Here is a 16,927-nt window from a genome sequence, read left to right as displayed (position 1 = left end):
GTGGTTCTCTTGTAGTGGTTTTGTAGTGGTATGAGCCACCATTTTCCTTCTGTCTTCTTGAGTGGTTCCGTTGTTGCAAAAACTATAAGTAAAAGAAAACGGTCGGTTAATTTATTTGCTAACAGCTGCGAATAATATCGATGTGCGATAAAATACTCACCATAAAGTATGGATCTTCATCTGTATTCATTTTCATACTATATGGATCTCCAACTGTATTGCCGTTTGGTGTTCTTGAAGCTATTCGATTGGATCACGCTTGTCAATGATTCATACACAAATGAAAAAGATACATTGTTTATGGTTAGTACAACACACATATGTACAAAAAAATTCCTTCAATTTTCCAAACTGTTCGCGTTTCAAATTGATTAGACGATAGCACCATTTTCGAAAATCTACATGCCATTTCTTTCCGCAAGTTCGATTCACTGTAACACACGTTTGTTCTACAGGCAAGCATTTCAATTGATTAACTAAACTTGGCTCAGCACCAGTGAAAACAGTTTCAACGGTTTTAAAAAAATATTCCACAAAAAAAACACATATACAATTTCATCCACCAGATCGAATCCGTATGGTTGAAAGAGACTGCTAGATCAAAATGAACAGTCAGCAAAAGTGCCCGAGTACGGTGCACGTGTACAACGAAGAGCAAACAATGAGAAGCACCGTCTGCGTAACGGCGTCGCTGTAACGGCGTCACCCCGTTGCCATGGTAACGTTACGCTTTAAGCTAAATGTATGTATAGAAGAAGAAGATTTATTATAAGAATTGTTATAGGATCACGTGTCGTCACTTGCGAACCGCATGCTACTATCATAAAATGCCTGTCTGTACAATCGAGTGGCACACGCACACTGTGGTCGTCGCAGTAACGGAATGCAATGTTACTACGACGATCCTGTGTTAAACCTTTTCCAGGCAACCGGCTACACAGGCAGCCAAATCGATTTTGATTGCTCATTTCTCTGATTCTAGGAATCCGATTGACTTAAAATTTGGAATATGTGTGTAATTCGCAGCCATCTTTCACTGGGATTTTTCGTAGATGTTTTTTTTGAGTATAATTAACCTGTTTTTTAGAATTAAATTTTCCAATACCCCTATTCCAGACACAGTGGCGGGTCAAGCCTCTCCGAGGCCCTAGGCGTTATGGTAGACGGGGCCCCTTCACCAAATCCATCGCGGGGGGGGGGGGGGTGGTGTACGAATCATACACTTCAAATTTTATAAGTTTGCTGCAGTTACATTTTTTACTGAAAGCTATTGAGTAATACATGGTACTGAATATCAGTAAAACAAATTACTGAAAATGCAGCTATTTATTCTACCAAAACGACATGTCTGAGCTTCAAAGGAAAACATACTGCGATGCCCACTTGCTCGTGATGAACAAAAATTTGTTTTGGTAACAGCTTACAGATACCCCGATAAATTTTAGGTGCGTATTCGGCTTGCGGGATTAACGTTTTGGTTGAGAAAAATCTTCACACACCGTGAGTGCATACCAAATCAACAAACTTGTTTCGACAAAATACAATTCACATCTGTATAAAACTTTATGAAGCAGAGATGAACATGAGCAGAATGGACTGCCACCCGCGCATCAATAAAAACACCAATTTCAATACTTTTTTTCGCCAATTTTCAATCGATATCAATGACTTAACAATCAGTAATATCAGAAAGGCTTTGTGGTATGTTAAAATTTTGGGTACTGTGGATACTGTTTCGAAGCGGACTTTCGACACTTGATCGTCTAGGCCAGCTGTGTCAAACTCATTTCATCGGAGGGCCGCAAGTACAAATTTTCAGTGATTCGCGGGCCGCAAAGTTGAGAATAAAAAATATTCCCCAACATTCATATAAAATACTGTATAAGATCATTATTATTAGACAAATTGACTTTTTGTACTCCTCGCTTCAAATCTGGAATCGTTAGTCATAAACAAATTTGCGATGTTATTTTTCTATGTGCTTTTTGATGTGAAAAAATGTTTAATGTACTTTAAAAGTCATATATAATTTTTTTTTATTCTTATTATTAAAATAGGATATTTTTCATTAGTATCGTTCTCACACGGCAGTTCTACTAGAAAATATCTGTCAAACACACTTTTTCACAGAGGTAGGGTAAGTCTAGCATCGTGTAGCGAATCTTATTCAAGCAATCCGAGCTATTAATCGCTGGATGAATAACGAAAATATTTGACCGCAATTTTTCGACAGATCAACAGCTTGGTATATTCATTTCTTTTAGCAAGAACCCGTTTTTTATGAAAAATCTTATTAAATTACGATAATTTTATCAGACGCAGATTCGTGGTGCGTGATCCCAAAAAGATCGGCAAATATTTTTTTGACACTTGAAGGGAAATGATTCGCGAATTACAGTATGGAATGTGTGAGCTAATCTATTAATAAGCCATGTATTACAGGACTACGGTATTTCGTTTATTTTGATCCTTAATCTAAATCCTTTTATCAAAAACAAAAAAACAGAAGTGGCTCCAATCGAACATCAAAGATGTAACATACACAGCAGATCTGATCGGAGCAATTCGGAGCCGACTAAAGCCTTTACTCGGCAGTCAGAGGCATTGAGATCGATAGGACCGACCGGAGCCATTTCTGACTGCAGACTAGCCGCGACAACCGATTTCTCCAACGGTTTCGAATGACTCTAGACCAGCGGTCGGCAAAGTCCGGCCCGCCACAACGTTCAATCTGGCACCCGAATTGGTTTTCTAATTATGAAACATGGGAAGAACCTATCCGTACATATATTAATGATCATCTTTGAGGAGTATCTCATTTCATACCGTCAAACTCTTCCAACTTCGATTATCATAATATGGATAAAAGGAATCATCATTATGGTCGAATTCGAGGTTACATTTTTACTATATAATATTAACATTGCAGGCACATCCCTGGCGATAGCAAATTAATAAATAAGAAACGAAAAGGAATTTTCGCATTCTTTATCTTTGGCTAACAATCAGTTGGAGTAAGAAAAAACTTTCCACGATTGAAAACAAACTATTGCTTTTTTACGAGAACAACGATATAATCTATTTGTGAGTGATCTGATATCAATTATTCTGACTCAGAATTACTTATTCGTGGAGTATTATGATAATTAGCTAATTTACTTTTTCGGAGGTTATCAATAAGATATATTACTCTTGCTTTTTTGTTTTGACTGATCACACTTTTGCGCACTCTTTTACTGATACTTAACTGATGAACCTTTGCAATTTGATTCAAAAATTGTAAATATCAAGTTTCAACTTTATTTTGATGCCATAATTAAAGAAAAAAACAACAATATCACCAATCGATATAATTTTTTTCTTCTTAAATATTTTGATGAGAGTGGCAAGATGATAAGTGCAAAACAAACTTCATTTCCTCGCCCGCGGCTTATGATCATTTACTAAATTTGGCCCTTGGCATCAAACGTTTGCCGACCGCTGCTTACCGAGTGGAACTGTTGGTTGGATTTTGCCGGAATCGGAGCCGGAATAGCTAAGATCGGAAATGGTTTTGAGCCGTGGAGCTATTCCGACAATCAATCACTAGTTGCTGCGAAGTTTTCAAATTTGTTTGATTGTTCTTCTCTCGAAAATTTAATACACCTCGACAAATAGTAATAACAGATTTTTGGTTTGCAGTGATTTTGGTTTTGATTTCAGCACTTCTCAAAATATTCTCTCGGGCCGCATTCAGAATCGACGCGGGCCGCATGCGGCCCGCGGGCCGCCTGTTTGACATACCTGGTCTAGGCGATCATAAAAACCTGTAGGACGTTGGAGTTTAGAGGGCTTACCTTGGGTAGGAGGACATAAGTAAACTCCTTAAATGAGAAGTCGATAGATGATGGATGGGTAGGATAGTCCTATCCTGACAATCCGAACAAATCTGACCTGCCATGATCGTTGTTGTTGGTTTTATCTATACTCAAAAGAAGTTAAAGGTCGGAAAGTTGTCGTTTTCGCTAAGCTAGTTACGTTTGTGTTTTATGGACAAGAACGATGGTTCTAAACGATATTTTCTTTCGTACTTTACAGTTTCCAGCTCGTGTTTCGTAATACGGACGATTTGATTTAAAATCGTCATCGTGAGCATAACATGAAAACAATATTTTGCTTTTACGTTGGTTTACCTTTACAATGAATGCTGAAGTACCGTCTTTATTCGAATTACGGCCACTTCATTTTCAATCGGTCAGAGCGATAACTTCTTGCACGCGGGAAAAACAATATTTTCATTCGAAAGTAACTGGAAATACCTTGTATTGCAGTATGTTTGTCTCAAGTAATCCACGGACCACAGGTTGGAGACCACTGCTTTAGATCAGCTGCTTTCTAAATGATCGAGCGGTGAGGGCCAGGAGAATGCATTTGTTTTACACATACATTATTATATTATTACAGTTAATACACAAAATGATATGATATTTATGTTATTAAACAATGCGATTGGTTATTGGTTTTCTTACATTATTATAGCATCCAAGCAAGTTTCAAATTCATTTTATTAAATTACAATAACTAAAATTGATTGTAAAGATTCTTCAATTAAGAGTCTGCAGCATAGTGTGCAAAAGTCATAAAAAGTTCAAAACAATAAAGCAAAATCGCAATATCGCTTCTTAACGTACCCTTCCTTCCATGTTTCAAATTGTTTTCTAGGATATATCTGAAGATGGCACAAAATAGTTAACAGCTGAAAAAATATCGAGACAAACGTACAATCGTTCAGTACTATTATGAGGCCACTGACAAGTAAGGCCAGGTCAGACGAATTGATAGTGCTCTTTAAAAAAAAAGCTCCAAGAAAATCGTTGCATCCTTAAAAAGCAATAGAGTGTAACCATTGTTCTCGTAAAATCAACAGTTAGGTTTTTATGGAATTATTCGTTTCTATTTTCTAATTTCTCCTCAAATTTGACCATATTGATTGGTCCGACAATCCATGTTATGGTGATCAAATTTGGAATAGTTCAACGATATGAATTGTCATATTAAAATATGTTCAGTTAATTTTTAATGAATAGGATCTTCCTATCTTTCAAAATCGCACAAATATTTTCTCGGGCCTGACTTTATATTGTGGCGGGCCGGACTTTGCCGACAGCTTAATTAGTTCAAATTTTACGCGATCATTCATATCGATATTTCCTTTCCGTCGACCCTTCCAAATTTGACCCAAACCCTTCAACAGCTTGCCTTTCTACCATCACTTCGTCCAGTCCACAATTTTAACTGGGGCCCCAAAGGTTAGCCGGGGCACGAGTTCTTAGTTTTTGCGTGATAACATAGACACAGGCCAAATTAAAAAACGCACACATCGACATCGGAATCGATTCTTGAATGAAACCTCAACAGATAAAAAGAGCGTGCTTGGTGTCAGCCAATTTTTCTTGCTTATTTATACGGCTACGAACCGTTGTGTTGAGATCGGTTTCGGAGCCTTTTAATGTCGTATGTGCATGTAGTTTGCGTGAGGCATCTCTTGTAACGGATTTCGCTTTACCCAACTCGCGCGTAGCGTTCAATGCATTTGATCCAACGCTTTGGGCCAACGATGATGAAATGATATTGTTTTGAGCTCTGGGCATGTATCGCAGCGTTCTACGCTTCCAACTAAGGTGCACATGGTAAACAAAAATATTGCACATGTTAAAAAGGCAAATGTTTTCTGCTTCTGATAGTAAAATGCTTCTGATAAGTAAAATAAATATGCTTCTGATAGGTCTGGTAGTAATAGTAAATCTGACTGTAAACATAACCCCCGGGGGGAAAATGGGGGTATATTGGGTTGACAACATCAAATGGAAGGGGCCCCTCAATCGACGGAATCATCAACGGGGCCCCCAAATGGCCGAGGCAATGGAGATTGTTCTTCGTATTATGGCTGTATGTAGATGCATCTGTAACGGTTTTTGGTCTTGTTGTATTCGCAAAAATTGAAATAGTCGATAAAAACCATATATAAATGAACATGGTCCATAGGTTCCTTGAGTATTTTTATACCCTTCCCCCTTCCTTCTAACTGAAACCTTTCCCATTTCCCCTTCTCTTCGGTTACAAACTTGATGTGTTCGATTAGGGCCAAGAATGAAAATTTTAGTTTTTGCATTAAAAGACACACACAATCCACTATCCCAGGCCAGGAATGTGAATACCATTTTTCGTGTGAAACAGCCGTCTGCTTTCGACACAAAATCGCCAAGCAGTAACAGGGGCCCCGTATACAAGAACAGGACGGTTCATCCCAGCCAAGAGTGCACACAATGACATCGATTTAACCATTTCTCGAATGAAACCTCAACCCACTGAAGCACCGTTGACCAAACGACCTTCCTAGACTTTTTAAAGCAACGCGAGCTTGGTGTCAATTTTTCCTGCTAATTTCTCCGGCTACGAGCCGGTGTATTGAAATTTTGTTTAAGGGCCTTTAAATTTTTGTCTGTGTATGATTTGTGATTGTGGCTGTTTCAACGGGTTTTCTTTGTGGTTAAACGCAGCGCTGTTCTGTGTTCCGTGCATTGGATTTTAGCAGCAAGTGTCTCCGCGTTTTTTTGGTGAGCTCGAGCACGGACCATCCACACCAAGACACCAAATGGACGGGGCCCCTTATTGATGGGGCCCCTAATAGACGGGGCCCCTTATTGATGAGGCCTCCTTACCGACGGGGCCCTTACCAACGGGACCCCTTCATCGAAGAGTCCACATAATCGTTGAGGCCCCGTAAACCACCTTTGAGTTTTGGCTTCAGTATAGTTGTAACGGTTTTTTATTTTGTCTTCACGCAAAAAGTTGTATGTAAATAGTGATAAAACATCATTTTAATATTAACATGGCCCAGTTCCTTTTTGGCCACATGAATAGCACCCCTTCCCGTTTTCCCCTATTTGTCAGTTGACCGCAAAAGTTGAGTAGGGCCCCGCGTGAAAATTTAAGGTTTTGGGTTAAAAGCAGGTACGCTCCACGATCTCAGGCTTGAAATGTGAATACCATTTTTCGCGTGAAAGCTGACTGTTTTCGGCACACATCTGCAAAACAAGTATAGGGGCCCCCAGCAAGCACAGGCACGTTTCATCCAAGCCAAATTGAAAAGCGCACACATCGATATTGATGGAATCGTTTCTCGAGTGAAACCTCTACCCACTGGAGCACCGTTGCTTGTTTGATGTTAGTCAGTTTTTCCTGCTAATTTTACCACCTACGAGCCGGTGTATTGATATTGTGTTTCGGGGTCTTTAAATTTTTGCTTGGGTGTGTTGTATGATTGTGTTGTGTAACGGGTTTTCGGTGGTAGTTAAGCGCAGCGTTCTGTGCATTCCATTTTAGCAGCAAGTTGCTCTGCGTGGTTTTGGGTTTGGTGTGTCTCGTGCACAGGCCACCCATACCAGGAAAAATTGACGGTTTCTCGCTCTGTCCAATACTTTGCGCCAACGATGATGAGGTATTGATTTGAGCTGTGCGCGCGTGTCGCAGTGTTCTTCGCTTGCGACTTTGGTGCAAGTATCGGCAGATTTCTTAGAACATTTAATGTGCTGCTTTGAGTAATATGGGGCCCCGGTTTTCTGCAGTTCAGGGCCCTCGACAAAATATAGTGAGTGAAGCGATGGGAAAAATGCATTAATTAAAAATGAGTCTTTTTGAAATAGATGGTAAAAGTCCCATCCAGAGGGGGGGGGGGGGGGGTAGAATCGATACGAAGTCGAACATCCACAATAACGGGGCCCCCTAGATCGCCGGGGCCCCTGGCGGCCGCCCAGTCCGCCCACCGTTTAACGCGCCACTGTCCAGACATCCGGGCTACCCGGGTAGCCAGCAACTTTAGAAGCTTATAACCTTTGAATGTGCAATCCAATATCGATGCAATTTTCTAATGAAAATTAATCAAACTAATGCAGTTTCTATAACTGTGCATAGATTGGTTCAATTTGCTACCGCGTTTTAGTTATAGATTTTCAAAGTAGGCAGTTTTTTTTTTTTTAAATGTACAAAATGTAAAAATAATATTTTTCCAGTTTTTTACAAAACTTTGACAGCAAAATGGCTTTAGTAGTTTTGAGAAATGTTTGTCAAATTGTCATTTCCTAATTGACATTTTTGAGCACGAATAACCGGAAATTCGAGCAAATTCCCTTAAACTGGAGCCTTAAACTTCCTAATTGACATTTTCGAGCACGAATAATCGGGAATTCGAGCAAATTCCCTTAAACTGGAGCCTTAAACTTCCCTTAAACTGCACCAGTTTAACGGGAATTTATAAAAAGGCCTTTAAAATCAACTGTGAAGCGGCTTTTTCGTTGTTTTCTTTTAGATTCGCTTGGAAATGATGTTTCCAATCGTTAAAGTTGGTCATGTAGCCATTTAATACATATATAATTTCGTTTTTTTATTAAATAACATCACACAAAATTAGCTTTGGTTTTTCATAACAAATCAAAGCTACGAATGTAAAATGAGCTCGACTGCATCGTCAATCAATAGAAGAAAGTCTAATTTACGAACTCACCAAATCTTAGCGTTTTCAACTCACTGGATCACACACAAATCCACAATTTCAATCGTTTCGAGTACTAATCGAGCAGATATGGGAAAACAATTTCGAGCAAATGTCACATGGGTCCAAACTCGTTGAACTGCCGGAACAAATTTTTGGCCATATGAAGAAGAAGAAGGTATTACAGGGTTTTCGAGGATTATATAGACATATTCAGCGAGTTGTAGATTTGTTCAGGCATATAATAAACTCTTTCAGAAAGATATAGAATTGTTCGGAAGTAGCTGTTGGCATGTTCGGTTATACTGTAGAGCTGTCACTTTCGCACCCCTTGGACTGCAGTTTGGATCATTTTCATCGGAAGGTAAACAAACGATTTTCGAAAAAATATATTTGTTTCAACTAATTTATGTATTAAGCAGCTTGGGGAATGATTATAAGCTACTTTTTGAACATTGAAGAATGAAAAATTAAACGCTGTGGCACATGGTGTAAACAAAACAAATGACAGCACTACAGAATCTATCAGAGACTTTCTTCTATCGATGGACTCTGCCGTCGAGCTTATTTTATTTCATAGCTTTGGTATTTGATAAAAAACAAATTCAAATTTTGTGTGACTTTTTTTATAAAAAAAAATGATATTATTTAAGTATAAAATGGCTTCATGGCCTACTATAACGATAGGAAAAATCATTTCCCATCGAATCTAGAAGAAAGTAACGAAAAAGCCGCAGCACAGTTGATTTTAAAGGACTTTTTCTAAATTCCCTTAAACTGTTGCAGTTTAAGGGAAGTTTAAGGCTCCAGTTTAAGCGAATTTGCTCGAATTCCCGATTATTCGTGCTCGAAAATGTCAATTGGGGAGTCAATTATATGCCTGAAAAAATCTACAACTCGCTGAACATGTCTATATAATCCTCGAAAACCCTGTATTATGAAGTACAGTGGAAGCCGTTTATCCGGGTACTTTCCATCCGACTGTCCGTTTATACGTGCTGTTGAGAAATATTAGATCAATATAAAGGACACGTTGCGTTCTGAGGATAATATTTGAAAAAAAAAAACTGTTTTGAAAGTACATATTCAGAACAAAAAAAAAACGAAAAACAAACAAAAATTTAAAATATTTTCCTTTCAAAAGTTAATAAAAAATTTGTGATTAGTATCAAAACATAATATAAAATTTAAAAAAAACAATCGATTAAATATATAATTGGACTCATTACAGAATCCTCTAAAACCCTGTATCCGTGTTTTTCCCATATCCGGGCGAGGCCGAGTCCCGATGAGCCCGGATAAACGGCGCTCCACTGTATTATTGTTTCTCAATACAGGGTTTTTCATTTGATAGAAAAAAGTATCAACTATTATGACAAACGCATCAGATGATAGCACAACCGCTTCAGATGAAAAGACAAAATTTTCATGTACATGACAACCTTCGCAGGTGATTGATAGCACAATTGTATCACTAGATATTACAAAGCTGTTACGACGCTACCAGCAAAATACGGGCAGCGGTATGACTCGTGTGTGCGGTCCTAGTCGATTTATTATTTTTAAGGAATCCCTTTTTTATTAAATATTTTATTTCTAATGATTGTTATTTATTATATTGTTTATTTTGATAAATGTTTATATATTCAAAACATAAACATAGTGTTCCATTGTTTCATCCCAAACGTAGTAACGAGTCAGCGAGATTGTTTTGTTGACATTACGGTTTCAACAGTTTTTATTTCTTTTTAACTATGTTTGCACACATAATGTTTAGGTTCGAGATGGATGTTGTTTGTCTTGCTCTGATAATTTAATACAATAACATTTAACAAAGTGTGGATATTGACCCGATTTGTACGCAATCGTTACGCGTTTTCTGTGTGTTTAAATTACTTTGTTTATAGTTCTGCTCCGACCGTTTTAAAGAGCTAATAAATTATTACAGCAGGTTTCTAGTTTGTTTTCAAAGGGTGTGGACAGTCATCTTTCTTTGAACTATAAGCTTTTGTATAATGTTATTTCTTTTTGGAAAAAGGTACCATCTCAACAGATCGAGATTATGAACCATTTTGTTACTTGTTTCGAATTTGTTATTTTGTACTAAGCTATACATTATTTAGATGGTTTACATATTAACGTGATTATGTATGTTTATTAGGTAGATACTTATACGGCTGCAATATTTGTCATTATCCTACACATCTTGTTAGATAAGTTATATTAATTAATTAGACTAGTTTTATTAATCAGCGTAATCATAACGATAATCATGATTATTACATAACTTTTGCCTGACTAATCTATCGCGATATTATACTATTTTTCGCTCTTTATTTTCGCATCATTACCGATATACCATTTTTGCATTTGTTTGTGTATAATTTAAAAAAAATACCATTTTTGTTCTTTTTTGCCGTGCGGCACTGAATTTAAGTTGATAATGGTTTTTTTGTTTTGTTAAGATATAACTGCGCTGAATAATTTCAAAGATATGTAAATGAGAAAACACTCGCGTAAACGTTTCGTTCACCTAGGTTTATTTTTATGCATCTTCAATATTATGAATTGTTGTGACATTTATTTTCGGTAAACTATATTTAAGTTACAAGACGATGTGTCTAATTATAAATAATAAAAAAACAGGTGGTAGTGCAACATTATGCACCATGACCCAGGCAAAGAATAGAATTGTGAGAAAGTAAATAAAATATAGTTTATACATAGCTAAATAAATATGGACGACCAGGTCTGGATTTTTGCAGAATATAACAATATAACTACTATTTACAATAAACCGAACTATCTGCCTGCAATGAGCTACTTTTGAGTTAAATATGAGTTACACCAACTACGAAAACTTCATTAGTGGTTATATGCCACAGAAAAAAATATTTAGTATTCAATTTAGCTCAAACGTTTATTACTCTAGGTATTATTTATAATCCCGTGTCTTTCTTGATAACCCAACTTTTCATTCATTTTCAGGATGTGTTATTTTCCTAACCCAGCTCTTCAAGGCCGACGGTTTATTGGACGCCCGTTAACACTTATATTGTAGACCATTTTTGTTTATGTTTCCCTGGGGCCAAGCACTTTTTGTTTACATGTTTGATGGCTATCATATGTGATAGCCATGGCCCCTAGGGAAGTGTAATTTAATATAAACAAACTAAAAACGATGAAAATATTGATTTATAATACAATTTGGTTGATTTATTATCTTGTTATTTTTTAATGGTTTGCTTTATTTTGATCAAAACAACAGTTTAATATTATGTATAGATTTGTTCTCAACTAGATGCTTCATTCAATAGCGACCATGTAAACAACGTATGTTGACATTTAGATAATATTTTAAATAATATGAATATAATTATAATAGAAATGATTTAATAATATACTACTATATATTACACATTTTGAAAAAAGATATTATAACTAAAATATATGTGAGTGCACAATATTGATGGAAGAAACTGTTAATTTGGGTATACATGAATTATTCTATGTAAATGAAAATAACAAACAAAAATACAAAAAACATATACATTACGAAGTTATTCATCATTTTGTTCCTCTTTTTGCAAAATCCCATGATCATACGCCCGGTCTATTAAAATATCTTAAGATGATAGCCATGGCACCCTAAGAAACATAACTGGCAAACATATACGACAGTCATGGCACTCAAAATGTTAATTTGATCCGTATGTGAGAGCGCAGTAGAGGGCGTTACGCTTTGCATGAGAATGCTATACATCAGTAGTGTCGCTCCTGATAATCCTGATAATGGTAACTAATATTGAGATTTGTGTTTGTGGGGCCGGTCTCGTAGTACGGTCATCAATTCGTACGACTTAACAACATGATCGTCATAAGTTCAAGCCCCGAATGGACAGTGTCCCCATACGTAGGACTTGACTATCTTGCTATGGTAATCAATGAGTCACTAAAAGCCAAAGCCCATTAGTGGTACATGCAGGCCTTGACCGACAACGATTGTTGTGCCAAAGAAGAAGAAGATTTCATAGCAGCCACTACAATCTTAACATCAATTGAACTGAGGAAAAACAAAAAAAAAGTGCTCCCACGACGAAGATCGCTTAGATGACGAATGACGGAGGACTGACAAGTCAAACGAAAGAGCAACAACTGCAACCGCAATCACGCATTCACGCAATACGCAAAAACAGTTGCTTTTCCACTCACGATTCCCCATTTAGGGGATCAGCTACGAAAAACGACGACACTTCGTAAAGCCTATTGGTATCGTGTCATTGGATTAATTTTGTCCAACAGCGTGGCTCAGAGTACGGGTTATGAGGCAAAAACAGCAATACTGATGGGTTGCCACAGCAGCAACAATAGCAGCAGTGGGTTGACAGCCTAAATGGGGACGACTCCGACTCCGAGTAGTTCGGATTAGGCCGGAAGTGGATCGGAGTCATGGGTGCCCTCCAAAGAGCACATCACTACTATACATTCTACGCAGCGGTATGCGCCGTGCAGGAGGATTCTAAATTCAGCATCGTGAGATGTTGCCGAAAATGTTCTATTTCCGTGACCGAAAATGTTCTATTTCCAGAGTCAGCCAGTCATCTTTTACTACATCTTTATCTTTATTAAGATGTACTACATCTAGATCTAGTACATATTTTACAGTTCGTCATCTGGCTACTTTTATATGTCTCCTTGGAGACTTTTAGTAATTGCATTTCATTTTATATAGCAATATTACTAACAATAGGTGTAGAGCATTGCTCGCGTAAATTTCAAAATGGAAAAGTTCATCCGGATTTTCAGAAACATAATTTTCGACGTAAGATCATCCTCACAATGTTAATTTAACTCATTGTTGGCAAATCGTTCAGTTTATCCATTTATACACGTTATTGTGAGCTAGGATTAAATCTAATACAACAATATTAGTTGTACATATGGCTACCTTTGTATTCATTGCAGTATAATACCTCAGTTCTACGAGCGACAGTTGCTACGTCGCAGTTATACATGGGGTGTTTTTGTGTGCACAATATTAATAGTATCAGTGACAGTATTATTAAATTACATTAAAAGCAGTATTGTTAACAGTTAGGAATAGTAGAAGTAATAGCAAGTGCTTTCGTAGTGATAGAAATACACGAGAGATGAATAAGTTTCGAGTGCACTACTCGAATTTATGTGCTCGAGCTATAGATTTGTGACATAAAAATTTGACGCTCACCTTTTCTCAAAATGGTACTTTTCACTAGATTTACAACAAGATGTTGTGTGATGGATTAACTAGCAACAGAAATATATGCTAACAATATCAAGTCAAATTTTTATATTGTGATGCATTGTGATTTAGGAATTGGGATATAAAATATAAATTTTCCCATATTTCTAGTTTACCAGTTACCGAGTTTGATTCCGTGATATTTCGAACCACTGCCTGGTCGACCAAAGCAAAATTGATGGATGCTTTTCAAAAACAACATATGTTTATACTTGTGAGTTAGATCATTAGGAGGCCAGCTCCCAGCAGTAGCAGGAAAAATCTAAAAAACTGTTAAGGATGAACGAAAGTTAGGTATATATATATATATATATATATATATATATATATATATATATATTGTATTTGAACAAGAAGAAAATTATTGTAAAATGAATGAGCAACTGATATGATTGTCGTTGCACGTGTTATTGGATACAGATAATACGAACAGTATGCAGTTAAAAACGAATATCTACGTACTATGTTCATATGCAATTAATGATTGAGGATTTTTTACGAGACATGCACTTCTCCGTTTTTAGCTGTGTTTATATTGAAAATAATATCGAATCAAAAAATCAAATAAATGGCTTGCTAGGGCAATTGGCATGTTTATTTTTGTAAGCATGCTTGTTACAAATTTGTTGTTTTCTTAATATTTAGAAAATTGTAGAAAAAAGATTTATTAAGAATAATTAATATTAAAATAAAGTATAAATTTAATACTTGAAACTTTAATTGAAGTGAGAATTCAAAACCAAACAGTGATAAGTTTAATACAATGTGAAACAATAAATCAACAAAGTCAACGTGAATAAGGCACTTGAAGCAAACTTGAATTGAATATGGGTGTTGCTGACGACAATTTAGGCTTAAAAAACAAAGCGTTGCTAGGTCAATAAATGCTGACTAGCTACGTTATGCAACGCGCCAGCGATGCGCGCTGGTTTAACGATTAAATGGAAAAATAGGCTAAGAAGAATAGACTAAGAAGAATATGCTGATCGACGACGGTCAGCATTTTTAGCCTATAAAATCAATTGAATAAATTAATGAAGCCATTATTTGCCAAGAGCCAGTTGGTGCGTTTATTATTGTGCTTAAGTCGGCGTGTACTGTGCCTGCTGCTCCGAAAGACACCTTCGTGTGCGCGACAATGGGAATAAATCGAACTGAGCATAGAAGAATATGAACGTATGCTGTTGCACAAAAAAGCTTGTTAAGAAATTGTGTTCAACAATACCAAAATGTTAAAAAACAAAACCAGGCCTTTTCTATTTTCAGCCAAGGAGCTGAAATTTCAGCTTGTCAGTGGACAGTATACATCATCCGGAGTACATCCTTGTGACAATTACTTTCCGCCATTTTTTATTTCAATAATTGTGTACAAACAAAGATGCATTCAAGATGTATTTTGTATATTTTTCTGTTTAAAATGAGTTAATGTACTTTTATTTAACTTAAACAAATCGATCCAAACAAGTTTTAACCTTTCTTGACCCACTATTTATCCTCCAGCTAAAAAATCAATCATTCATTATGTAACCTGATCGCGCCCGAGACGAAGCGGCTTTTGTTTACATAATTTTTAGCCTGAAATAATTCAGACTGAAATACTGAGGCTATTTTTGCGTGTGGTTTTGTATGGTGTGTTGACATAATTTCAGTCTCCAAGTGTCAAACTTCAAATAAAACTGCTGGATGATATCGTGAACGCCCGCAATAACAGTTTGAATATAATAATATAAATTAGATTTACGATTATTGGGGCCCTTCACGATTCTAGTTAGTTTTTTGTATGGAGTTTGACAGTTGGAGGATGAAATCATGTAAACACTCCATACAAAACCACACAAAAACTAGCCTGCAATTTTCAGTCTAGATTATTCTAGCCTCAAAGCTAGAATTATATTCGAGTACCTGCTCGAAAACACGGTGTTGTTTACATTTACCCCAAGGTGCATTAAAGAGATCACGTGGTGGAATCTAGAATCAAAGTGTATGTAGTCCAGGTGGTCTCATAGCATGTTTTTATAACCAAATTTGAATATCTCGTTTTGACAGGATGGGTGAAAACTTTTGTTCAAACTAGCTTTCTGAAGGCTTGATGAATACTCAAAACACTCTAAAAATCTTCATTCAGAAACAGAAGCGATAAAAATCTGCTTTCTAAATTCATACACCTTGGGATAAGCCCTCCTGTATATTATACCTACTTAGATAGCTGCTCGAAAACTGCTGTACAATGCAAACAGCTGACAGGCTGAAATTTCAGCCTACGAACTTAAAACGGAAAGGACCTCATTGATAAGAATGATGTTAAGTTTTTGTTTACATCCAACATATTCAAGTTAGTTCAGCATATTCAAGTTAGTTCTAGGACCATACTTTAAACTTGTACTCTGTAAGCATTAAGTTATTTAGGCATACTGCCCGATAACTTTGATTCAAATAAATTAATAAATAAACACAATCATCAATTGCAAAAATAGACAATGATAAAAAATGGGTTCAGTCTTCGGCGATATATTTATACCTAGGCTATTATAAGAGAACAGATGGTGAAATAGCCCTTCTGACTGCTGACCATTGGCAAACACGCGTGTGAGTTTTCCCAGGTTTGAATAAGCAGTCATTAAACATACACTTCTTAATAACATTTTGATGGTATTGATCTAACAGATCTAACGACTAAATCAGTTGTTTCGTTTCATTTGTTGAAAACTTAATACGGTTTTCGACGGATTTTGAAAATGTTTGAGATTTGAAATAGCCACTCTAGCTGGAGCGAGAACTCGCACGTCAAGAGGTGGTTTTTCAAAATGCCTTGTATTCAACCAGCTGGTCTTCTATAATAGCATTGATTCATACTGCAAACATGTTTTAGGTAACTTCAGATTTGGGATTTTGTTTGTGTTTTGATAGTTCCATGCGCATGAATTGGTTTAATTATGCACATGTTTTACAGTCTAAGATGACAATTTGAAGCAAACCCCTACTCGTTTAATTTACACGTGTGAAAAGTCATATACTTTATTTTTGACACCATTGAATTAGTATTTGAAGGTTTTCGTAATAATATACGTAAAAATATCTCCAATACTGCCTTTTCGGACCGTTCCTTCTGAATAAAA

At 36.5% G+C, this 16,927-nt stretch overlaps 1 protein-coding gene across 1 annotated transcript in view; it reads right to left on the bottom strand.

Moving 5' to 3' along the window:
* LOC121600804 (plectin) overlaps nucleotides 1-16,927 on the bottom strand; it is a 94,680-nt gene continuing 77,753 nt past the window's right edge. The window contains exons 23-24 of the transcript XR_006005875.1: nucleotides 161-258; nucleotides 1-82 (exon numbers count right to left, since the gene is read on the bottom strand). The gene's annotated coding sequence lies outside the window, so the exon portion shown is untranslated. The remainder of the gene's footprint in view (nucleotides 83-160; nucleotides 259-16,927) is intronic.

This window comes from Anopheles merus, unplaced genomic scaffold (genome assembly GCF_017562075.2).
Source record: "Anopheles merus strain MAF unplaced genomic scaffold, AmerM5.1 LNR4000007, whole genome shotgun sequence".
Classification (NCBI taxonomy): Eukaryota; Metazoa; Arthropoda; class Insecta; order Diptera; family Culicidae; genus Anopheles; species Anopheles merus.
The sequence above is the reverse complement of the archived record's forward strand: the minus strand, read 5'-3'. Positions and strand labels throughout refer to the sequence as shown.